This window comes from Bombina bombina, chromosome 2, assembly GCF_027579735.1.
Source record: "Bombina bombina isolate aBomBom1 chromosome 2, aBomBom1.pri, whole genome shotgun sequence".
In the NCBI taxonomy this organism is placed as follows: Eukaryota; Metazoa; Chordata; class Amphibia; order Anura; family Bombinatoridae; genus Bombina; species Bombina bombina.
The window spans coordinates 405,893,829-405,914,487 of NC_069500.1; the positions used below are offsets into that span (position 1 = coordinate 405,893,829).

The 20,659-nt window shown below is 41.7% G+C and overlaps 1 protein-coding gene across 1 annotated transcript in view; it reads right to left on the reverse strand.

Annotated features, from left to right (window-relative positions):
- The window catches only part of LOC128646973 (uncharacterized), a 154,281-nt gene that overhangs the window by 65,366 nt on the left and 68,256 nt on the right, over positions 1-20,659 (reverse strand). The window lies entirely within an intron of this gene.

Consider the following 20,659-nt stretch of genomic DNA (forward strand, 5'->3'; position numbering starts at 1 on the left):
CCACATATATATATTTGTATACCTTGGTTGCCAGTAACACATGTACATAGTAGTAATGTGACCCCCTGGTTGCCAAAAGTAAACACCCAGCAATGATTGAACCCTCCCATGGTTGCCTGTAACACATAGAAAATTTTAGCCATATTTCTAATGCATGAAGGCCCTTTACATTTAGCTGACAGAGGTCTTTAAATGTCCGCAAAACGGAGAGAACTTAAGCCATTCACAACGCTCCTAAGGAAAATAAATATTTCTTACAGGTGGGGATTCCCCTTTCACTTAATCATCCTTTGGAAGGGCAGGCTTTACACCTGCACTTCCACCAATGATTTCCCTACCATCTGCAAGGAGCTCGACATTCCAACTCCCTCTGCGGAGGGCATCACTACACACACAGAAAAACAAGCCAGTCCGGGGAAAAAGGCTCCTTTGCCACAGAGGAGAGAATGGAAACGGGTATTTCAGAAGAAAACTCAGACGTTCATCTTCTCCTCTCTCCCTCTCGGAAGAAAAGGGCTGAAAACTGATCAAGTCATGTAACTTTTCTAACTGTTTTCTCCCTCCGCCTGATGGAGCCACTTTGTGTGGTGTCTTGTCGAGTTGTATCTCGGCATTGGCAGACACCTAGTTTATATTTTCTCAACAGCTTTCAATCTGGTATTTATCTTTATTCCCTCACATTGGATAATCTATGTGATTCTTGTACCTTAGATCATAAAAAACAAAATTTATGCTTACCTGATAAATTTATTTCTCTTGTGGTGTATCCAGTCCACGCGTTCATCCATTACTTGTGGGATATTCTCCTTCCCAACAGGAAGCTGCAAGAGGACACCCAAAGCAGAGCTATCTATATAGCTCCTCCCCTAACTGCCACCCCCAGTCATTCGACCGAAAACAAGCAAGAAAAAAGGAGAAACTATAGGGTGTAGTGGTGACTGTAGTTTAAAAATAAAAAAACACCTGCCTTAAAAAGACAGGGCGGGCCGTGGACTGGATACACCACAAGAGAAATAAATTTATCAGGTAAGCATAAATTTTGTTTTCTCTTGTAAAGGTGTATCCAGTCCACGGGTTCATCCATTACTTGTGGGATACCAATACCAAAGCTTTAGGACACGGATGAAGGGAGGGACAAGGCAGGCCCTTAAACGGAAGGCACCACTGCCTGTAAGACCTTTCTCCCAAAAATAGCCTCCAAAGAAGCAAAAGTATCGAATTTGTAGAATTTAGAAAAAGTATGAAGCGAAGACCAAGTCGCTGCCTTATAAATCTGTTTAACAGAGGCCTCATTTTTAAAAGCCCATGTGGAAGTTACAGCTCTAGTGGAATGAGCTGTAATTCTTTCAGGAGGCTGCTGGCCAGCAGTCTCATAAGCTAAGCGTATTATACTTCTTAGCCAAAAAGATAGAGAAGTTGCTGAAGCCTTTTGGCCTCTCCTCTGTCCAGAGTAGACAACAAACAAAGCAGATGTTTGACGAAAATCCTTCGTAGCTTGTAAATAAAACTTTAAAGCACGAACCACATCAAGATTGTGTAAAAGACGTTCCTTCTTTGAGGAAGGATTAGGACATAATGAAGGAACAACAATCTCCTGATTGATGTTCTTATTAGATACTACCTTAGGAAGAAACCCAGGTTTGGTACGCAAAACTACCTTATCTGCATGGAAAAATCAGATAAGGGGAATCACACTGTAAAGCAGATAACTCTGAAACTCTTCAAGCTGAGAAGATAGCTACTAGAAACAGAACTTTCCAAGATAAAAGTTTAATATCTATGGAATGCAGAGGTTCAAACGGAATCCCTTGAAAAACCTTAAGAACTAAATTTAAACTCCATGGCGGAGCAACAAGTTTAAACACAGGCTTAATTCTAACTAAAGCCTGACAAAACGCCTGAACGTCTGGAACCTCAGCCAGACGTTTGTGCAAAAGAATAGACAGAGCAGAAATCTGTCCCTTTAAGGAACTAGCAGACAATCCTTTCTCCAATCCCTCCTGGAGAAAGGATAAGATTCTAGGAATTCTGACTTTACTCCATGAGTAACTCTTGGATTCAAACCAATGAAGATATTTACACCATATCTTATGATAGATTTTCCTGGTGACAGACTTTCGAGCCTGAATTAAGGTATCAATGACCGACTCGGAAAAACCACGCTTTGATAGAATCAAGCGTTCAATCTCCAAGCAGTCAGACGCAGAGAAATTAGATTTGGATGTTTGAAAGGACCTTGAAGTAGAAGGTCCTGTCTCAGCGGCAGAGTCCATGGTGGAAAGGAAGACATGTCCACCAGATCTGCATACCAAGTCCTGCGTGGCCACGCAGGAGCTATCAAAATCACCGAAGCTCTCTCCTGCTTGATCTTGGCAATCAGACGAGGGAGCAGAGAAAACGGTGGAAACACATAAGCCAGGCTGAAGGACCAGGGCGCTGCTAGAGCATCTATCAGCGCTGCCTTGGGATCCCTGGACCTGGACCCGTAACAAGGAAGCTTGGCATTCTGACGAGACTCCATGAGATCTAGTCCTGGTTTGCCCCATAGTTGAATCAACTGGGCAAATACCTCCGGATGGAGCTCCCACTCCCCCGGATGAAAAGTCTGCCGACTTAAAAAATCCGCCTCCCAGTTTTCTACTCCTGGGATATGGATAGCTGAGAGATGGCAAGAGTGAACCTCTGCCCATAGAATTATCTTTGAAACCTCCAACATCGCCAGGGGGCTCTTTGTACCCCCCTGATGGTTGATATAGGCTACAGTCGTGATGTTGTCTGACTGAAATCTGATGAACCTGACCGCAGCTAGCTGAGGCCAAGCCTGAAGAGCATTGAATATCACTCTTAGTTCCAGACTGTTTATCGGAAGGAGGGCTTCCTCCTGAGTCCACGAACCCTGAGCCTTCAGGGAGTTCCAGACTGCGCCCCAGCCCAGAAGGCTGGCATCTGTCGTTACTATAGTCCAATCTGGCCTACGGAAGCTTATTCCCCTGGACAGATGGACCTGAGATAGCCACCAGAGAAGAGAATCTCTGGTCTCTTGATCCAGATTAAGCAGAGGGGACAAATCTGTGTAATCCCCATTCCACTGATTGAGCATGCAAAGTTGCAGTGGTCTGAGATGTAGGCGGGCAAACAGAACTATTGCCGCTACCATTAAGCCAATTACTTCCATACACTGAGCCACTGACGGCTGAGAAGTGGAATAAAGAGCACGGCAGGAAGTTAGAAGCTTTGACAACCTGACCTCTGTCAGAAACATCTTCATTTCTACTGAATCTATCAGAGTTCCTAGGAAGGAAACTCTTGTGAGATGGGAGAGAGAACTTTTTCTTCTTTCACCTTCCACCCGTGAGACCTCAGAAAGGCCAGAACAATGTCCGTATGGGACTTGGCAATTTGAAAAGTCGACGCCTGTATCAGAATGTCGGTCTAAGGCAAGGGCCACCGCTATGCCCCGTGGCCTTAGAACCGCCAGTAGGGACCCTAGAACCTTCGTAAAGATTCTTGGTGCCGTGGCTAACCCAAAGGGAAGAGCCACAAACTGGTAATGCCTGTCTAGGAAGGCAAACCTGAGAAACCGATGATGATGATCTCTGTGTATCGGAATGTGGAGATAAGCATCCTTTAAGTCCACGGTAGTCATATATTGACCCTCCTGGATCAAAGGTAGGATGGTTCAAATAGTCTCCATCTTGAAGGATGGGACCCTGTGAAATTTGTTTAGGATCTTGAGATCCAAGATTGGTCTGAAAGTTACCTCTTTTTTTGGGAACTATAAACATATTTGAATAGAATCCTTGCCCCTGTTCCTCCCCTTGGAACTGGGTGGATCACTCCCATGACCAGAAGGTCTTGAGGTTTGCAGATAATTGTGAGAATGAAATCTCCCTTTTGGAGATGAGGCCTTTGAAATCTAGAAGATATCCCTGGGAAACAATCTCCAGAGCCCAGGGATCCTGGACGTCTCTTGCCAAAGCCTGGGCGAGAGAGAAAGTCTGCCCCCCAACTAGATCCGGTCCCGGATCGGGGGCTACTCCTTCATGCTGTCTAAGAGGCAGCAAGCAGGTTTTTTGGCCTGCTTTCCCTTGCTCCAAGCCTGGTTAGGTCTTGCAGTAGAGGAAGTTGAAGATGTGTCCACTCTTGAAGTTCCGAAAAGGAACGAAAATTAGTCTGTTTGGTCCTTAATTTGTTGGACCTATCCTGGGGAAGGGCGTGGCCCTTTCCCTCCAGTAATATCAGAAATGATCTCCTTCAGTCCAGGCCCGAATAGGGTCTGCCCTTTGAAGGGGATGTTGAGAAGCTTTGAAGTAACAGCTGACCAGGATTTAAGCCATAGCGCCCTACGCGCCTGAATGGCAAAACCTGAATTCTTAGCCGTTAGCTTAGCTAAATGAAAAACGGCATCAGAAATAAATGAATTGGCTAACTTAAGAGCTTTAAGCCTGTCTAGGATATCATCCAATGGGGTTCTCCACCTGTAGAGCCTCTTCAAGAGACTCAAACCAGAAAGCCACTGCAGCAGTGACTGGGGCAATGCATGCAAGAGGCTGGAGAATAAAACCTAGTTGTATAAAGATTTTCTAAGGAAACCTCTAATTTTTTATCCATTGGATCTAGGAAAGCACAACTGTCCTCGACGGGGATAGCTGTACGCTAAGCTAGGGTAGATATTGCTCCCTCCACCTTAGGGACCGTCTGCCACGAGTCCCATGTAGCGGCATCTATGGGAAACATCCTTTTAAACGCAGGAGGGGGAGAGAACGGTACACCTGGTCTATCCCATTCCTTCGTAATAATTTCTGAAAACCTCTTAGGGATTGGAAAACCATCAGTGTAAACAGGCACTGCAAAGTATTTGTCCATTTTTACACAATTTCTCTGGGACTACAATGGTGTCACAGTCATCCAGAGTTGCTAAAACCTCCCTGAGCAACAAGCGGAGATGTTCAAGCTTAAATTTAAATGCTGTCATTTCAGAGTCCAGACTGGAGTAATGCCTTCCCTGAATCAGAAATGTCACCCACAGATAGCAGCTCTCCTGCTTCGGCTCTGTACATTGTGAGGGTATATCAGACATAGCTACTAAAGCGTCAGAAAGCTCTGTATTTGTTCTACCCCAGAGCTGTCTCGCTTTCCTTGTAACCCTGGCAGTTTGGACAATACCTCTGTGAGGGGTATGATTCATAACTGCCGCCATGTCTTGTAAGGTAAACGCATTGGACGCGCCAGATGTACTTGGCGTCACTTGCGCGGGAGATATAGGTTCTGACACAGCTAGGGAGAGCTAGGTGGTTTAACCTCTCTTTTTGTCAGTCTGAGAAACCCTCTGGTGATAAATCCTTAAAACCCATAATAAGGTCTTTATAACTTATAAGAGGGGGTTCCACAATGGTTTACTAAACATAATGAACAAGGAGTTTCCTCTATGTCAGACATGTTTAGCAGACTAGTAATGAGACCAGCAAGCTTGGAAAACACTTTAATAAATGTGAAAAAGCAATTAAATAAAAACGGTACTGTGCCTTTAAGAGAAAAAAACTACCTCAAACTACAAAACAGTGAAAAAAAGTAGTAAACTCTACGAAATTTTTACAGTGTGTATAAGAGACTAAAGCAGCATTGCACCCACTTGCAAATGGATGATTAACCCCTTAGGCCCCAAAACGGATTAGAAAAACGGAAAAACCGTTAAAAAACAGTCAAACACACTGCCACAGCTCTGCTGTGGCCCTACCTGCCCTTAAACACGATTTTTGCAGGAAAAACACCCTCTATAGTGGTCCTAGATGCCAGAGGATTCCTTTAGGGAAGCTGGATGTCTCAGTCTGAATATCAACTGCGCATAAAGTGCGCGAAAATAGGCCTCTCCCACCATGCACTGAATAACAGAGGGCCTTAAAAAAAGTACTCCTAGGAGTGATCTAACAAGCCATGAGGAAAAACTAGGCCCCAAAAATAAAGATTTATCACCCTCAGAGAAAAAACATTTTTACTATAAAACATGCAAACGTTTTTACACTAAGTAATATGAGTATTAACATGAATATTACCCTTTTTTGCAAGCATGATCCCAGTTGCTGTTAAATCACTGTATCAGGCTTACCTCAAATATACTAGGCACTGTCAGCATTTTCTAGACCTTATCTCTCTAGAAAAAAAATATACTGAACATACCTCAAAGCAGGCAATCTGCAGACCGTCCACCCAACTGACGTTTTCTTTCCATACTCTTCAGTTAGTGTTGAGAACAGCAATGGGACCTTAGTTACAAACCGCTAAGATCATCAAACCTCCAGGCAGAATTCCTTCTTCCATTTCCTACCTGAGAGTAAAACAGTACAACGCCAGGTACCGGTTTAAAAATAACAAACTTTTGATTGAAGGTAAAAACTACACTAGTCCACCCACATCTCTCTTGATACTTCCTTTCTTGTCGAGAGCTGCAAGGAGAATGACTGGGGGTGGCAGTTTAGGGGAGGAGCTATATAGAAGCTCTGCTGTGGGTGTCCTCTTGCAGCTTCCTGTTCGGGAAGGAGAATATCCCACAAGTAATGGATGAACCCGTGGACTGGATACACCTCTTTACAAGAGAAATCGTTTAATACCACCCCACCACTTGAGACCCTCAAATGTTAATTGTTTAAAAAAATTTCTTGTTCTCACTCAGTTGGGAGATTATCTCCTATAAGATAGGAATAGGTATTACGTATTGTTTAAGACTAAGTTCAAGATGTGTTCACTGTAAGTTGCACTCTTCCCTGAGCGTCCTGTCGAACATCAGTATCCGGCACTATGGAGAGTGGGTGGGGGGACACCCCCCCTGTAAAGATCCAATTCATTGGCTGCAGCTCCAGAAGTGTCTGCCGCACACGCTCCAAGCCAAATACAAAGTACAAATAGGAAGTTGCCGCTCGATGTAGTTGGAACTTAAGTAAATGAAGGTATTCAGGCAGGAATATAAATAAAAGCAACGTTTGATTCAGAGAAAAGTAAAAACTGAAAACGGACAAAAAAACACAGGTGTCCCTTAAAAAAAGCCAGCAGTGACTCGGGTCAGTCAGGTTGGTGAGCTGATCCTCATGCAGGAACATGTTTCGTGTCTAAACGCTATAGAGTTTTTCATTAACTCTGCCTGTGAGGAAGCAACTAAAGTTTTCTTGATCATGCAATTGAGTATCTACTAACTCCTAATTTTTTATGTTTCAGACGGATTACTATCTCCAGAGACGTGGGATTTATGGGTTGTGGAGCTGTCCCACGTCTTTGGAGATAGGAACCCATTAAAAGGATATAATAATCCATTATTATCGTTACATAGATGTTTTTTTATTTTGGAATGTGATGAATCCAAAGCAGATCTCTTTTGTAGTTATCTCAATTGCAATCAACAAGGCATAGAATTCACAGGTACTCACAGTGTAAATAGAGTGAACTTTCTGAACCTAACTGTCCAGGGTGGCAACATAGGATCATAGATCCAAACTACAATGTATAGGAAAGAAACAGCAGGAAACACGTTGCTAAATTTTGACTCATGCCATCCTCGGCATGTTTCTAAGAGGTATATACCCAAGGGGGAATACACTCGTATCAAAAGAAATTGTACTACAGAAGAGGAATACCAAAAACAGGCTAGTGAAGCAACAGATAGATTTAAACAGCGAGGCTATCATGAGAATTTATTACTTAAAGCTAAAGAAAGCGTTGACCAAATTCCCAGAGAAACATTGCTTCAATACAAATCGAAGAAAGTGAAAACTAAGAGTGATGATGTCAACAGAATTAAATTTATCACCACTTTCAGTGTTGAATATAATAAAATATGTGACATCATTAGAGAGTCTCTTCCCATCTTATATTCTGACCCTACTATTAAAGAAATCTTAAAATCTGGATGTGACTTCATCCCTAAGAGCTAAGACTTTAGCAAATTATCTTTCTGCATCTGACATTAAACCTAAAACTTACAAATGTTGGCTCAAACAAAGGCAGGGATGTTTTAAGTGTAGACGTCCCATCTGTAAAACATGCAGTTTTGTGAATGAGGGTAATAAATTTGTTTCCAGCACAACAAGTAAGGAATATGATATTAGATACTTTATAAATTGTGCAACAACTCATGTTGTCTATCTCCTCACCTGTGATATCTGTATAATACAGTATACAGGTAAAACAAAAAGGTCTCTTAAAGACAGATTTCTTCAACATCTTAGGTCAATAGATGAAGAAAGTGACACCTCTATATCTAGACATTTCAAAATACATTATAAATCAGATGTTTCATCACTAAAAATACAGGGTATTGATCACATAACTAAATGGAGGAGAGGGGGGCAATAGGGAAACATTGCTTAATAAGAAGGAAATTTTTTGGATCTTCACATTACAGACAAGTGAACCAGAGGGGTTAAAAATTAGGCGTGATCTTGATGTATTCACTTGAATGATGTTTCAACTGGGTATGTCTATATAACATCAGAGATTTCATCAATATGTTAAAATTGCAATTATTGTTTTGCTTTTTCACTCTTTACTATCTTTGTTTGAAAGGCCATCCTTCAAAGTAATCTAGGTCCTTCTTCACATAAACAGCATAGTATTCCTGCTTAGTAAGTGTTCTCAAGCTAATTTTCTGTTAGCTTCTTCACTCTCCAACCATTTTTGATTGAAAGTTTAAAATTCAATATAATTGGTGCCTTTCAAACATAATAATTTTCAATATGCATATGTGAAAGGGCAACATTTGTTGCACATATTTGTCTCTTGACACTTTGTGATTAAGATATTTAGAAGTACCTTAATTGTGTATCTGTAATCTTATGTAATTTATTGTGCAAAGCTAGTCTGTCATGTGGATCCAGTTATCCAATCAGGTTTAGGATATGGTAATTGTGTGTTAACTTGGCCTTAAATAGGTGGCTGAACTGATCCTCAGGTAAGCAGTGAACAAGTGCGCAAACGCATGAAACATGTCTGCATGAGGATCAGCTCACCAACCTGATTGACCGAGTCACTGCTGGCTTTTTTAAGGACACTCTTTTTTGTCCTTTTTCAGTTTTTATTTTTCTCTGAAATAAACGTTGGTTTTATTTATATTCCCTGCCTGGAATACCTTCATTTACTTTAAGTTCTAACTACATCAAGCGCAACTTCCTATTTGTACTTTGTATTGTTTAAGACATGTACCTTTTATTGCGTTTTTCTTTTTTTATTACTTTTATTTTTTCTGCAATTGTTATCAAAATGTACTCTTGCCGCTTGTTTAGAGGTTATTTCACTTTGTCAGCAACTCTAGCGCCTTTAACACCATTTTTTCCTAATGGGTAGTCACACTCCACAGGACCTCACCATTTTCACACAGAATACTAAAGGTCTAAATTGCCCCAACATAAAGGAGAATGGCCATTTTAGATCTCCATAAAAGAGGAGGCCATAATTTAATGCTGCAAGAAACCCACTTCAAATCAAAAAACATCCCTAAATATTTTCCCTGCATTACCCCCAACACTTCCACAGCACTAACCCAAATAAAAAAGTCAATGGGGTTAGTATCCTTATTCACAAAACCATCCCTTTCACTAAAATGCAAACAATTTCAGACAAAGAAGGGAGATATCTTTGTTTGAAGGGCCGCCTCTATGGCAAACCTGTGACCCTGGTGAATATATATACCCCCAACAAACAAGAGAGATTTATCTCCTCAATAACGGATTTAATTGTCAAAGAAGCCAAGGGTTCCCTAATTATAGCAGGAGACGTAAAGTTTTGGTTAAACCCTTTAATTGACTGCTTAAATCCAGATACTAGAGCTAAAACTCCAAACCTTAAAAATGTTTGGCAGAAACTAAAGCTTCTTGGGTTACCTGATGTTTGGAGGTACTTAAACCCCCAAAAATCGGAAACACATTCTTCTCACATCCTAAACATAATTATTCCAAGCTAGACTATATAGTAGTAGACCATTTGGTCCTATCTAATATAAAACACTCAAACATAAAACACACATCCTGGTCGGATGATTCTTTAGTCACCTGCACTATCAGATGGCCTTCAGCACCTTTTAAACCTTTCTAATGGAGACTGGACAAATCCTTATCAAATAAAAAAAGATAAAAAACTTCTCGAAACATATAAAATCATACTTCTCTCTAAATATTACCCCGGACATGGACGTAGGCACCCTTTGGGAGGTGCACAAAAGCACCATAAGAGGTGAATTCATTAAAGCAAAAGCACAAATTACTAGAAAAAATATAGAAGTTGAAAGTCTAGCCAAAGACCTTGCAGACCTAGATTTTGCCCATAAGGTTAATCCCTCAGATAGCACAATTCTAGAGCATCTTAAATTAAAAAGAGACAAGATGAACAGTATTCTACAAATCAGATCAAAGCGACAATTACTCTACCTTCAACAAAGTTTCTATAGAGGGGAATAAACCGGGGAAACTTTTAGCTAGAGCCCTGAAGAAGAAACAAAATGCCTGAGGAAACAGTTTTAACTGAGAAACGCGTCGCATATATTCCTGATGTACCAATTACTTTTTTAACACTGTGATGAGTGGTAAACTCTTTTATATGTTTTAAATAAATCCATTTTTTAATATACGTCCACTCTCAATATTATATATGGTACTGCCTTGCTATGCTACTGTAGAGTATCTGCACTCTGACACCCACGAACCAGCTATTCTACCCTGGACCAGCCAGCTGGATTGCTGTTAAAATCCAGCCCGCCTCTATAGGTACAAGTGAGTACCTCCAATAAATGTGAGTACCTTGTGTATAGTAGGCTATTAGTGCTATCTGTACCACCATTTATCTGCACCATTGGCGCCTCTATCCCTGCTTACACTTTTTAAATTAAAAAGAGACAAGATGAACAGTATTCTACAAATCAGATCAAAGCGACAATTACTCTACCTTCAACAAAGTTTCTATAGAGGGGAATAAACCGGGGAAACTTTTAGCTAGAGCCCTGAAGAAGAAACAAAAAACCTACATTCACTCAATTAAATCCCCCCAAAACATTTAGGTCGAAGACACAAAATCCATAGCTAAGGAGTTAAAAAAAAAATGATACCACAAACTTTACAATCTTTTCCCTAACAGGAAACACCAAACACACCTACAAGCCTGCGAAGAGTACTTAGTTGAGGGATTGGGATACTATCTAACTTCAGATCAATGTAAAATCTTAGACCGACCTATTTAATCCTCAGAAATGCAAGATGCAATAAAGCATCTAAAACAAAACAAGGCCCCTGGCCCCAATGGATGTTCGGGCCTTTATTATAAAACATTTGCCAGGCACCTAATCTCACACCTAACGTCCTTGTTTAATTAAATCTCAGACCACTTCCCATTTCCCGATACTATGCTACAGGCCAATATCTCGGTCATAGCTAAACCCGGCAAACCCCCAAATACACCCGCGAATTTCAGACCAATTTCGTTGCTCAATGTAGAATTAAAACTGTATGCCAAAATTTTAGCCACACGCCTAAACCAAATTTTACCTCCAATTGTGCATCAGTTGGCTTTGTACCGTACAGAGAAGCTAAAAACAATACAGTCAAAATCCTTAACCTCCTAGAACATATCACCCTAAACAAGACACTGACTATATTTTTATCCACAGACACGGAAAAGGCATTTGACCGACTTGACTGGACTTACCTTAACACGACCCTGCAAAGCTTCCACTTCCCCAACTCTTTCATTCAAAAAATACTAGCTTTGTACACCAACCCCACAGCACAGATTACAATCTCTCGGACCCATTTGAAATTAGAAATGGCTCCAGAAAAGGCTGCCCTCTTTCCCCTCTTCTCTTCATTCTATCACTAGAACCCTTGGCCATCAAAATTAGATTAAACAAACAAATCTATAGGATCGATATTGAGAACCAATCACACAAACTAGCCATCTTTGCGGGTGACATACTCCTGACACTCACAAACTCCACTATCTCCCTACAATCTGCTCTCTCAGAATTGTCACAATTTGGAAACTTAGCTAACTTTTCGGTTAACATGAACAAGTCGAAATACCTACCCATCAATCTATCATACCAATCCCTAGAAAATTTAAAATCAAATTGTCCCCTTAAGTTACAAAGAAAGTATCTAAAATACCTTGGCATCTATATAGCACTGGACAAATCAGATTTACGCAAATATAACTACGGGAATTTAATCTCGGAATTCCAAGCGCTCACCTCCAACTGGCTCCCTAAGAACATTTCATGGTTATGAAAAATACATGCAACAAAAATGATCCTCTTACCCAAAGCCCTCTACATCCTTCAAACGGTTCGAATCCCAGGCATACAAAGATCTTGCCACCCTACAAAAAATTATAAAAACAGAATTTATGCTTACCTGATAAATTACTTTCTCCAATGGTGTGTCCGGTCCACGGCGTCATCCTTACTTGTGGGATATTCTCTTCCCCAACAGGAAATGGCAAAGAGCCCAGCAAAGCTGGTCACATGATCCCTCCTAGGCTCCGCCTACCCCAGTCATTCGACCGACGTAAAGGAGGAATATGCATAGGAGAAATCATATGACACCGTAGTGACTGTAGTTAGAGAAAATAATTCATCAGACCTGATTAAAAAAAACCAGGGCGGGCCGTGGACCGGACACACCGTTGGAGAAAGTAATTTATCAGGTAAGCATAAATTCTGTTTTCTCCAACATAGGTGTGTCCGGTCCACGGCGTCATCCTTACTTGTGGGAACCAATACCAAAGCTTTAGGACACGGATGATGGGAGGGAGCAAATCAGGTCACCTAGATGGAAGGCACCACGGCTTGCAAAACCTTTCTCCCAAAAATAGCCTCAGAAGAAGCAAAAGTATCAAATTTGTAAAATTTGGTAAAAGTGTGCAGTGAAGACCAAGTCGCTGCCTTACATATCTGATCAACAGAAGCCTCGTTCTTGAAGGCCCATGTGGAAGCCACAGCCCTAGTGGAGTGAGCTGTGATTCTTTCAGGAGGCTGCCGTCCGGCAGTCTCATAAGCCAATCGAATGATGCTTTTAAGCCAAAAAGAGAGAGAGGTAGAAGTTGCTTTTTGACCTCTCCTTTTACCAGAATAAACAACAAACAAAGAAGATGTTTGTCTGAAATCCTTTGTAGCCTCTAAATAGAATTTTAGAGCACGAACTACATCCAAATTGTGTAACAAACGTTCCTTCTTTGAAACTGGATTCGGACACAAAGAAGGCACAACTATCTCCTGGTTAATGTTCTTGTTAGAAACAACTTTCGGAAGAAAACCAGGTTTAGTACGCAAAACCACCTTATCTGCATGGAACACCAGATAAGGAGGAGAACACTGCAGAGCAGATAACTCTGAAACTCTTCTAGCAGAAGAAATTGCAACCAAAAACAAAACTTTCCAAGATAGTAACTTAATATCTACGGAATGTAAGGGTTCAAACGGAACCCCTTGAAGAACTGAAAGAACTAAATTGAGACTCCAAGGTGGAGTCAAAGGTTTGTAAACAGGCTTGATTCTAACCAGAGCCTGAACAAAAGCTTGAACATCTGGCACAGCCGCCAGTTTTTTGTGAAGTAAAACAGACAAAGCAGAAATCTGTCCCTTCAAAGAACTTGCAGATAATCCTTTCTCCAAACCCTCCTGTAGAAAGGATAGAATCTTAGGAATTTTTATCTTGTTCCATGGGAATCCTTTAGATTCACACCAACAAATATATTTTTTCCATATTTTATGGTAAATTTTCCTAGTTACAGGCTTTCTAGCCTGAACAAGAGTATCAATGACAGAATCCTGAAAACCCACGCTTTGATAAAATCACAGCGCTTCAATCTCCAAGCAGTCAGTTGGAGTGAAGCCAGATTCGGATGTTCGAATGGACCGTGAACAAGAAGGTTCCTGTCTCAAAGGTAGCTTCCATGGTGGAGCCGATGACATATTCACAGGTCCTGCATACCAAGTTCTGCGTGGCCACGCAGGAGCTATCAAGATCACCGAAGCCCTCTCCTGATTGATCCTGGTACCAGCCTGGGGAAGAGAGGGACCGGTGGGAATACATAAGCTAGGTTGAAGGTCCCAAGGCGCTATCAGTGCATCTACTAGAGTCGCCCTGGGATCCCTGGATCTGGACCGTAGCAAGGAAACCTTGAAGCTCTGACGAGACGCCATCAGGTCCATGTCTGGAATGCCCCATAATTGAGTTATTTGGGCAAAGATTTCCGGATGGAGTTCCCACTCCCCCGGATGGAAAGTCTGACGACTCAGAAAATCCGCTTCCCAATTTTCCACTCCTGGGACTGTGGATTGCAGACAAGTGGCAGGAGTGATTCTCGCCCATTGAATTATTTTGGTCACTTCCTCCATCGCCAGGAAACCTCTTGTTCCCCCCTGATGGTTGAATATATGCAACAGTCGTCATGTTGTCTGATTGAAACCTTATGAATTTGGCCTTTGCTAGTTGAGGCCACGTTTGAGAGCATGAATATCGCTCGCAGTTTCCAGAATGTTTATCGGGGAGAAGAGATTCTTCCCGAGGACCATAGACCCTGAGCTTTCAGGGGTTCCCAGACCGCGCCCCAGCCCACCAGACTGGCGTCGGTCGTGACAATGACCCACTCTGGTCTGCGGAAGCTCATTCCCTGTGACAGGTTGTCCAGGTTCAGCCACCAACGGAGTGAATCTCTGGTTCTTTGATCTACTTGGATCGTCGGAGACAAGTCTGTATAATCCCCATTCCACTGTCTGAGCATGCACAGTTGTAATGGTCTTAGATGAATTCGTGCAAAAGGAACTATGTCCATTGCCGCAACCATCAAACCTATTACTTCCATGCACTGCGCTATGGAAGGAAAAAGAACAGAATGAAGTACTTGACAAGAGCTTAGAAGTTTTGATTTTCTGGCCTCTGTCAGAAAAATCTTCATTTCTAAGGAGTCTATTATTGTTCCCAAGAAGGGAACTCTTGTTGACGGGGACAGAGAACTTTTTTCTATGTTCACTTTCCACCCGTGAGATCTGAGAAAGGCTAGGACAATGTCCGTATGAGCCTTTGCTTTTGACAGAGACGACGCTTGAATCAGTATGTCGTCCAAGTAAGGTACTACTGCAATGCCCCTTGGTCTTAGCACCGCTAGAAGGGACCCTAGTACCTTTGTGAAAATCCTTGGAGCAGTGGCTAATCCGAACGGAAGTGCCACAAAATGGTAATGTTGTCCAGAAAGGCGAACCTTAGGAACCGATGATGTTCCTTGTGGATAGGAATATGTAGATACGCATCCTTAAATCCACCGTGGTCATGAATTGACCTTCCTGGATGGTAGGAAGAATTGTATTCGAATGGTTTCCATCTTGACGATGGAACCCTGAGAAATTTGTTTAGAATCTTGAGATCTAATATTGGTCTGAATGTTCCTTCTCTCTTCTTGGGAACTATGAACAGATTGGAGGCTAAAACCCCATCCCTTGTCTCTCCTAATGGAACAGGATGAATCACTCCCATTCTTAAAGGTCTTCTACACAATGTAAGAATGCCTGTCTTTTTATTTGGTTTGAAGACAATTGAGACCTGTGGAACCTCCCCCTTGGGGGTTAGTTCCTTGAATTCCAGGAAGATAACCTTGAGAAACTATTTCTAGCGCCCAAGGATCCTGAACATCTCTTGCCCAAGCGCCTGAGCAAAGAGAGAGAGTCTGCCCCCCACCAGATCGGTCCCGGATCGGGGGCCAACACTTCATGCTGGTTTTAGTAGCAGTGGCAGGTTTCTTGGCCTGCTTACCCTTGTTCCAGCCTTGCATCGGTCTCCAGGCTGGTTTGGTTTGAGAACTATTACCCTCTTTGCTTAGAGGGTGTAGAATTTGAGGCTGGTCGTTTTCTGCGAAAGGGACGAAAAATTTGGCTTATTTTTTAGCCTTAAAAGACCTATCCTGAGGAAGGGCGTGGCCCTTTCCCCCAGTGATGTCTGAAATAATCTCTTTCAAGTCAGGGCCCAAACAGCGTTTTACCTTTGAAAGGGATGTTAAGCAATTTGTTCTTGGAGGACACATCCGCCTGACCAAGACTTTAGCCAAAGCGCTCTGGGCGCCCACAATAGCAAAACCTGAATTTTTCGCCGCTAATCTAGCTAATTGCAAAGTGGCGTCTAAGATAAAAGAGTTAGCCAGTTTAAGTGCTTGAACTCTGTCCATAACCTCCTCATACGAAGAGTCTTTTATTGAGCGACTTTTCTAGTTCTTCGAACCAGAAACACGCTGCTGTAGTGACAGGAACAATGCATGAAATTGGTTGTAGAGGTAACCTTGCTGAACAAACATCTTTTTAAGCAAACCCTCTAATTTTTTTATCCATAGGATCTTTGAAAGCACAAACTATCTTCTATAGGGATAGTAGGCGTTTGTTTAGAAGTAGAAACCGCCCCCTCGACCTTGGGGACTGTCTGCCATAAGTCCTTTCTGGGGGTCGACCATAGGAAATAATTTTTTAAATATAGGGGGAGGAACAAAAGGTATGCGGGCCTCTTCCCATCCTTATTACAATTGTCCGCACCCGCTTGGGTATAGGAAAGATCGGGGGGCACCGGGGACCCTTAGGAACTTGTCCATCTGTACATAACTTCTCTGGAATGACCAAATTGTCACAATCATCCAGAGTAGATAACACCTCCTTAAGCAGAGCGCGGAGATGTTCTAATTTAAATTTAAAAAGTAATAACATCAGGTTCAGCTTGTTGAGAAATTTTTCCTGAATCTGAAATTTCTCCCTCAGACAAAACCTCCCTCCTGGCCCCTTCAGATTGGTGTGAGGGTATGTCAGAACCATTATCATCAGCGTCCTCATGCTCTTCAGTATCTAAAACAGAGCAATCGCGCTTTCTCTGATAAGTGGGCATTTTGGACAAAATGTTTTTAATAGAATTATCCATTACAGCCGTTAATTGTTGCATAGTAAGAAGGATTGGCGCACTAGATGTACTAGGGGCCTCTTGTGTGGGCAAGACTGGTGTAGACACAGAAGGGGATGATGCAGTACCATGCTTACTCCCCTCGCTTGAGGAATCATTTTGGGCAACATCATTATCAGTGGCATCATTGTCCCTACTTTGTTTGGACACTATGTCACATTCATCACATATATTTAAATGGGGAGGAACCTTGGCTTCCAAACATACAGAACATCGTCTATCTGATGGTTCAGACATGTTAACAGGCATAAACTTGATAACAAAGCACAAAAAACGTTTTAAAATAAAACCGTTACTGTCACTTTAAATTTTAAACTGAACACACTTTATTACTGAATATGTGAAAAAGTATGAAGGAATTGTTCAAAATTCACCAAAATTTCACCACAGTGTCTTAAAGCCTTAAAAGTATTGCACACCAAATTTGAAAGCTTTAACTCTTAAAATAACGGAACCGGAGCCGTTTTTACATTTAACCCCTATACAGTCCCTGGTATCTGCTTTGCTGAGACCCAACCAAGCCCAGAGGGGAATACGATACCAAATGACGCCTTCAATAAGCTTTTTCAGTGGTTCTTATCTCCTCACACATGCATCTGCATGCCTTGCTTTCCAAAAACAACTGCGCATTAGTGGCGCGAAAATGAGGTTCTGCCTATGACTAGAAAAGGCCCCCAGTGAAAAAGGTGTCCAATACAGTGCCTGCCGTTTTTTTAATACATCCCCAAGATTAAAAGAACTATTTATAGTTATAATCCAATAAATATACTTATAAAGTAATCGTTTTAGCCCAGAAAAATGTCTACCAGTCTTTAAAGCCCTTGTGAAGCCCTTTATTCTTATACTAAACTAAGAAAATGGCTTACCGGTTCCCATAGGGAAAATGACAGCTTCCAGCATTACCAAGTCTTGTTAGAAATGTGTCATACCTCAAGCAGCAAAAGTCTGCCCACTGTTTCCCCCAACTGAAGTTAATTCATCTCAACAGTCCTGTGTGGAAACAGCCATCGATTTTAGTAACGGTTGCTAAAATCATTTTCCTCTTACAAACAGAAATCTTCATCTCTTTTCTGTTTCAGAGTAAATAGTACATACCAGCACTATTTTAAAATAACAAACTCTTGATTGAAGAATAAAAACTACATTTAAACACCAAAAAACTCTTAGCCATCTCCGTGGAGATGTTGCCTGTGCAACGGCAAAGAGAATGACTGGGGTAGGCGGAGCCTAGGAGGGATCATGTGACCAGCTTTGCTGGGCTCTTTGCCATTTCCTGTTGGGGAAGAGAATATCCCACAAGTAAGGATGACGCCGTGGACCGGACACACCTATGTTGGAGAAATGACTATATTTGGAGACGCAGACCTACACGTATTAATAAAAATCTCTCTCTTTAAGCTCCCTGTTGAGGGTGGTTTAGGAGTCCCTCACCTCCACTCTTATAAGTTAGCAATCTCCCTACAAAGAATTTCAGACTGGTGTAGATTTGAGGGTCTTAACTCAAATAGGTGGATTCATATTGAATCTGCCATGGCCGGTCCACATAATTTAAGCAGCATAAGCTGGAATCCGGCGTTTTTAATAAACCATCTATCTTCTCCTCTTCAATCTCCAATGAAACCTCGTCGGATTGGAGAAAAATTCGCAATCCACCTAACAAAAATTACCTCCTAGTATTCCCCACTCTTCTAAATAACCCAGAATTTACACCTGGAATAAGTTCAGAAGCGGCCCTCACTCCAGAGCTTTCACAGTCCCTCCCAACAATATTAAAACTAAACACCAGTTAGACACTTTAGATCACCCCTTCCTATCCTCATGGTTCAGAATTCATCAGCTGAGACACTTTATAATCTCTCACAGATTCAGAAATGACATGTTAAGACCTCTCACGACTTTTGAGCACATATGTATAACTAAAGAGAATACAAACAGAATGATCTCTATTTCATAGAATAAGTTTTTATATAACTTAATTTCCCCCAGCTCCCCTCATACACGAAAAGTTGGGACAGGGAACTTAATACCAATTCAACTCCAAAAGAGTGGGCCCTCAGATTCTCAAATTTATCCCACTCTGCCCAAGCAAAAGAAACCAACATTAAGATAATGACGAGGTGGTATCTGACACCAGCCAAAATAAAACACATCTACAAAACATCCCCGGGCCTTTGTTGGAGAGGTTGCCTCCAGGGTGGTCATATCTCACATATCTGGTGGGAGTGTGATCATATAAAAGTATTATTTGATGGCATCAACAAATCTTTCAACACACATATATATCCCCTAGCCCAGAAATAATAATGCTTAGTCAGCCTTCCAACATCTTGTGCAAAATTAGAAAGCATCAATTTCAAATAATGCTTAACGCAGCTAACCAATTAATTCCAAGAAAGTGGAAATCATCACTAGTGCCATCCATTTCGGAATGGAAAGACCAAGTCAATAAAAACTTGTTATTGGAAAGACTATATTACTTCAAATTAGGCCAACTATCTCTTTATCATGACATACAATTTCTGTGGGAATCATTTTCTCTTGGTGGCACACCAGTAATGGACAACTAGGATACCCAATTTTACACATATTTGCTAAATGATATTGAGGAGTCCCTGCTACTCATTGGGATGAAACACGTGTAGGCAGTTGTAACAGCTGATTGCTTTGATGAGACACCTGTCTTTTGGAAATTCCTACTACACCTCAAAGAATTGCAGCTTGCTGGAGTGATTTATTACTTTGTTTTGCATCTTGTGCAACACAGGAACATTCACCGCATTTGCAGCTTCTTACTAAGGATTCTGTTCTTGATTTACATTGCAAAGGCTGTGAGCGCATGCTATGACTGTGTTGTTCTTTACAGGCAGTGGAAACTTACTTAATTTTTTCCTCCCGCAATACAAGTAGATGCCTGTTTTTAACAGATTTGGAAGGACTTCCTTTAAATTGTGATGTGTTCATGCTAAATGCCGCTGCTTTACTAATATCCTGTTTGTCAGAAGTTATGCAAAATTTACTATACAATACCCATCTTTAAAACACATAGATCCTATATTTATATCATGACAGTATTGACCCTTAACTTTGGGACTGTCCTCTGATGTTGGTGTTGTGTTTTAAGACTTGGTATAGTTGCATGCTGCATATGATTGTGCAAAGCTTTTTCCTGTGTTTATATTTCACTCCAAATTGAAAAATATGCATTCTAAAGTATTTTTGTGATTGTATTATTCTGGCTCAATGTTTATGTGAATTGCATAGATCCTCATTATATTATTATGACATTACCCTCATATTAGTCTTTTTGGGGTTGTCCTCTAATAGAGGTGTTGCATTGTCACCAGGGCCGGACTGGGAAATCAGACCAGCCCTGGAAATTTATATGGCCCAGCCCTGCCCCGCCCCCTCTGACTCAGCCCCGCCCCTCCGGGTCAGCCACGCCCCCTCCAGTTCAGCCTTGCCTCCCCTCAGCAAAAAATGGTTGTAGAGTTTATACATATTAACACATATACACAAACTCACACATAGGCACGTACGCACACGCTCACACAGTCTCATGCACACAGTCTCTCTCACACTCGCACAGTCTCTCTCTCACACACACACAGGCTCACACAGTCTCTCTCTCTCTCACACACACACACACACACATAGGCTCACACAGTCTCTCTCTCTCACACACACACACACACACACAC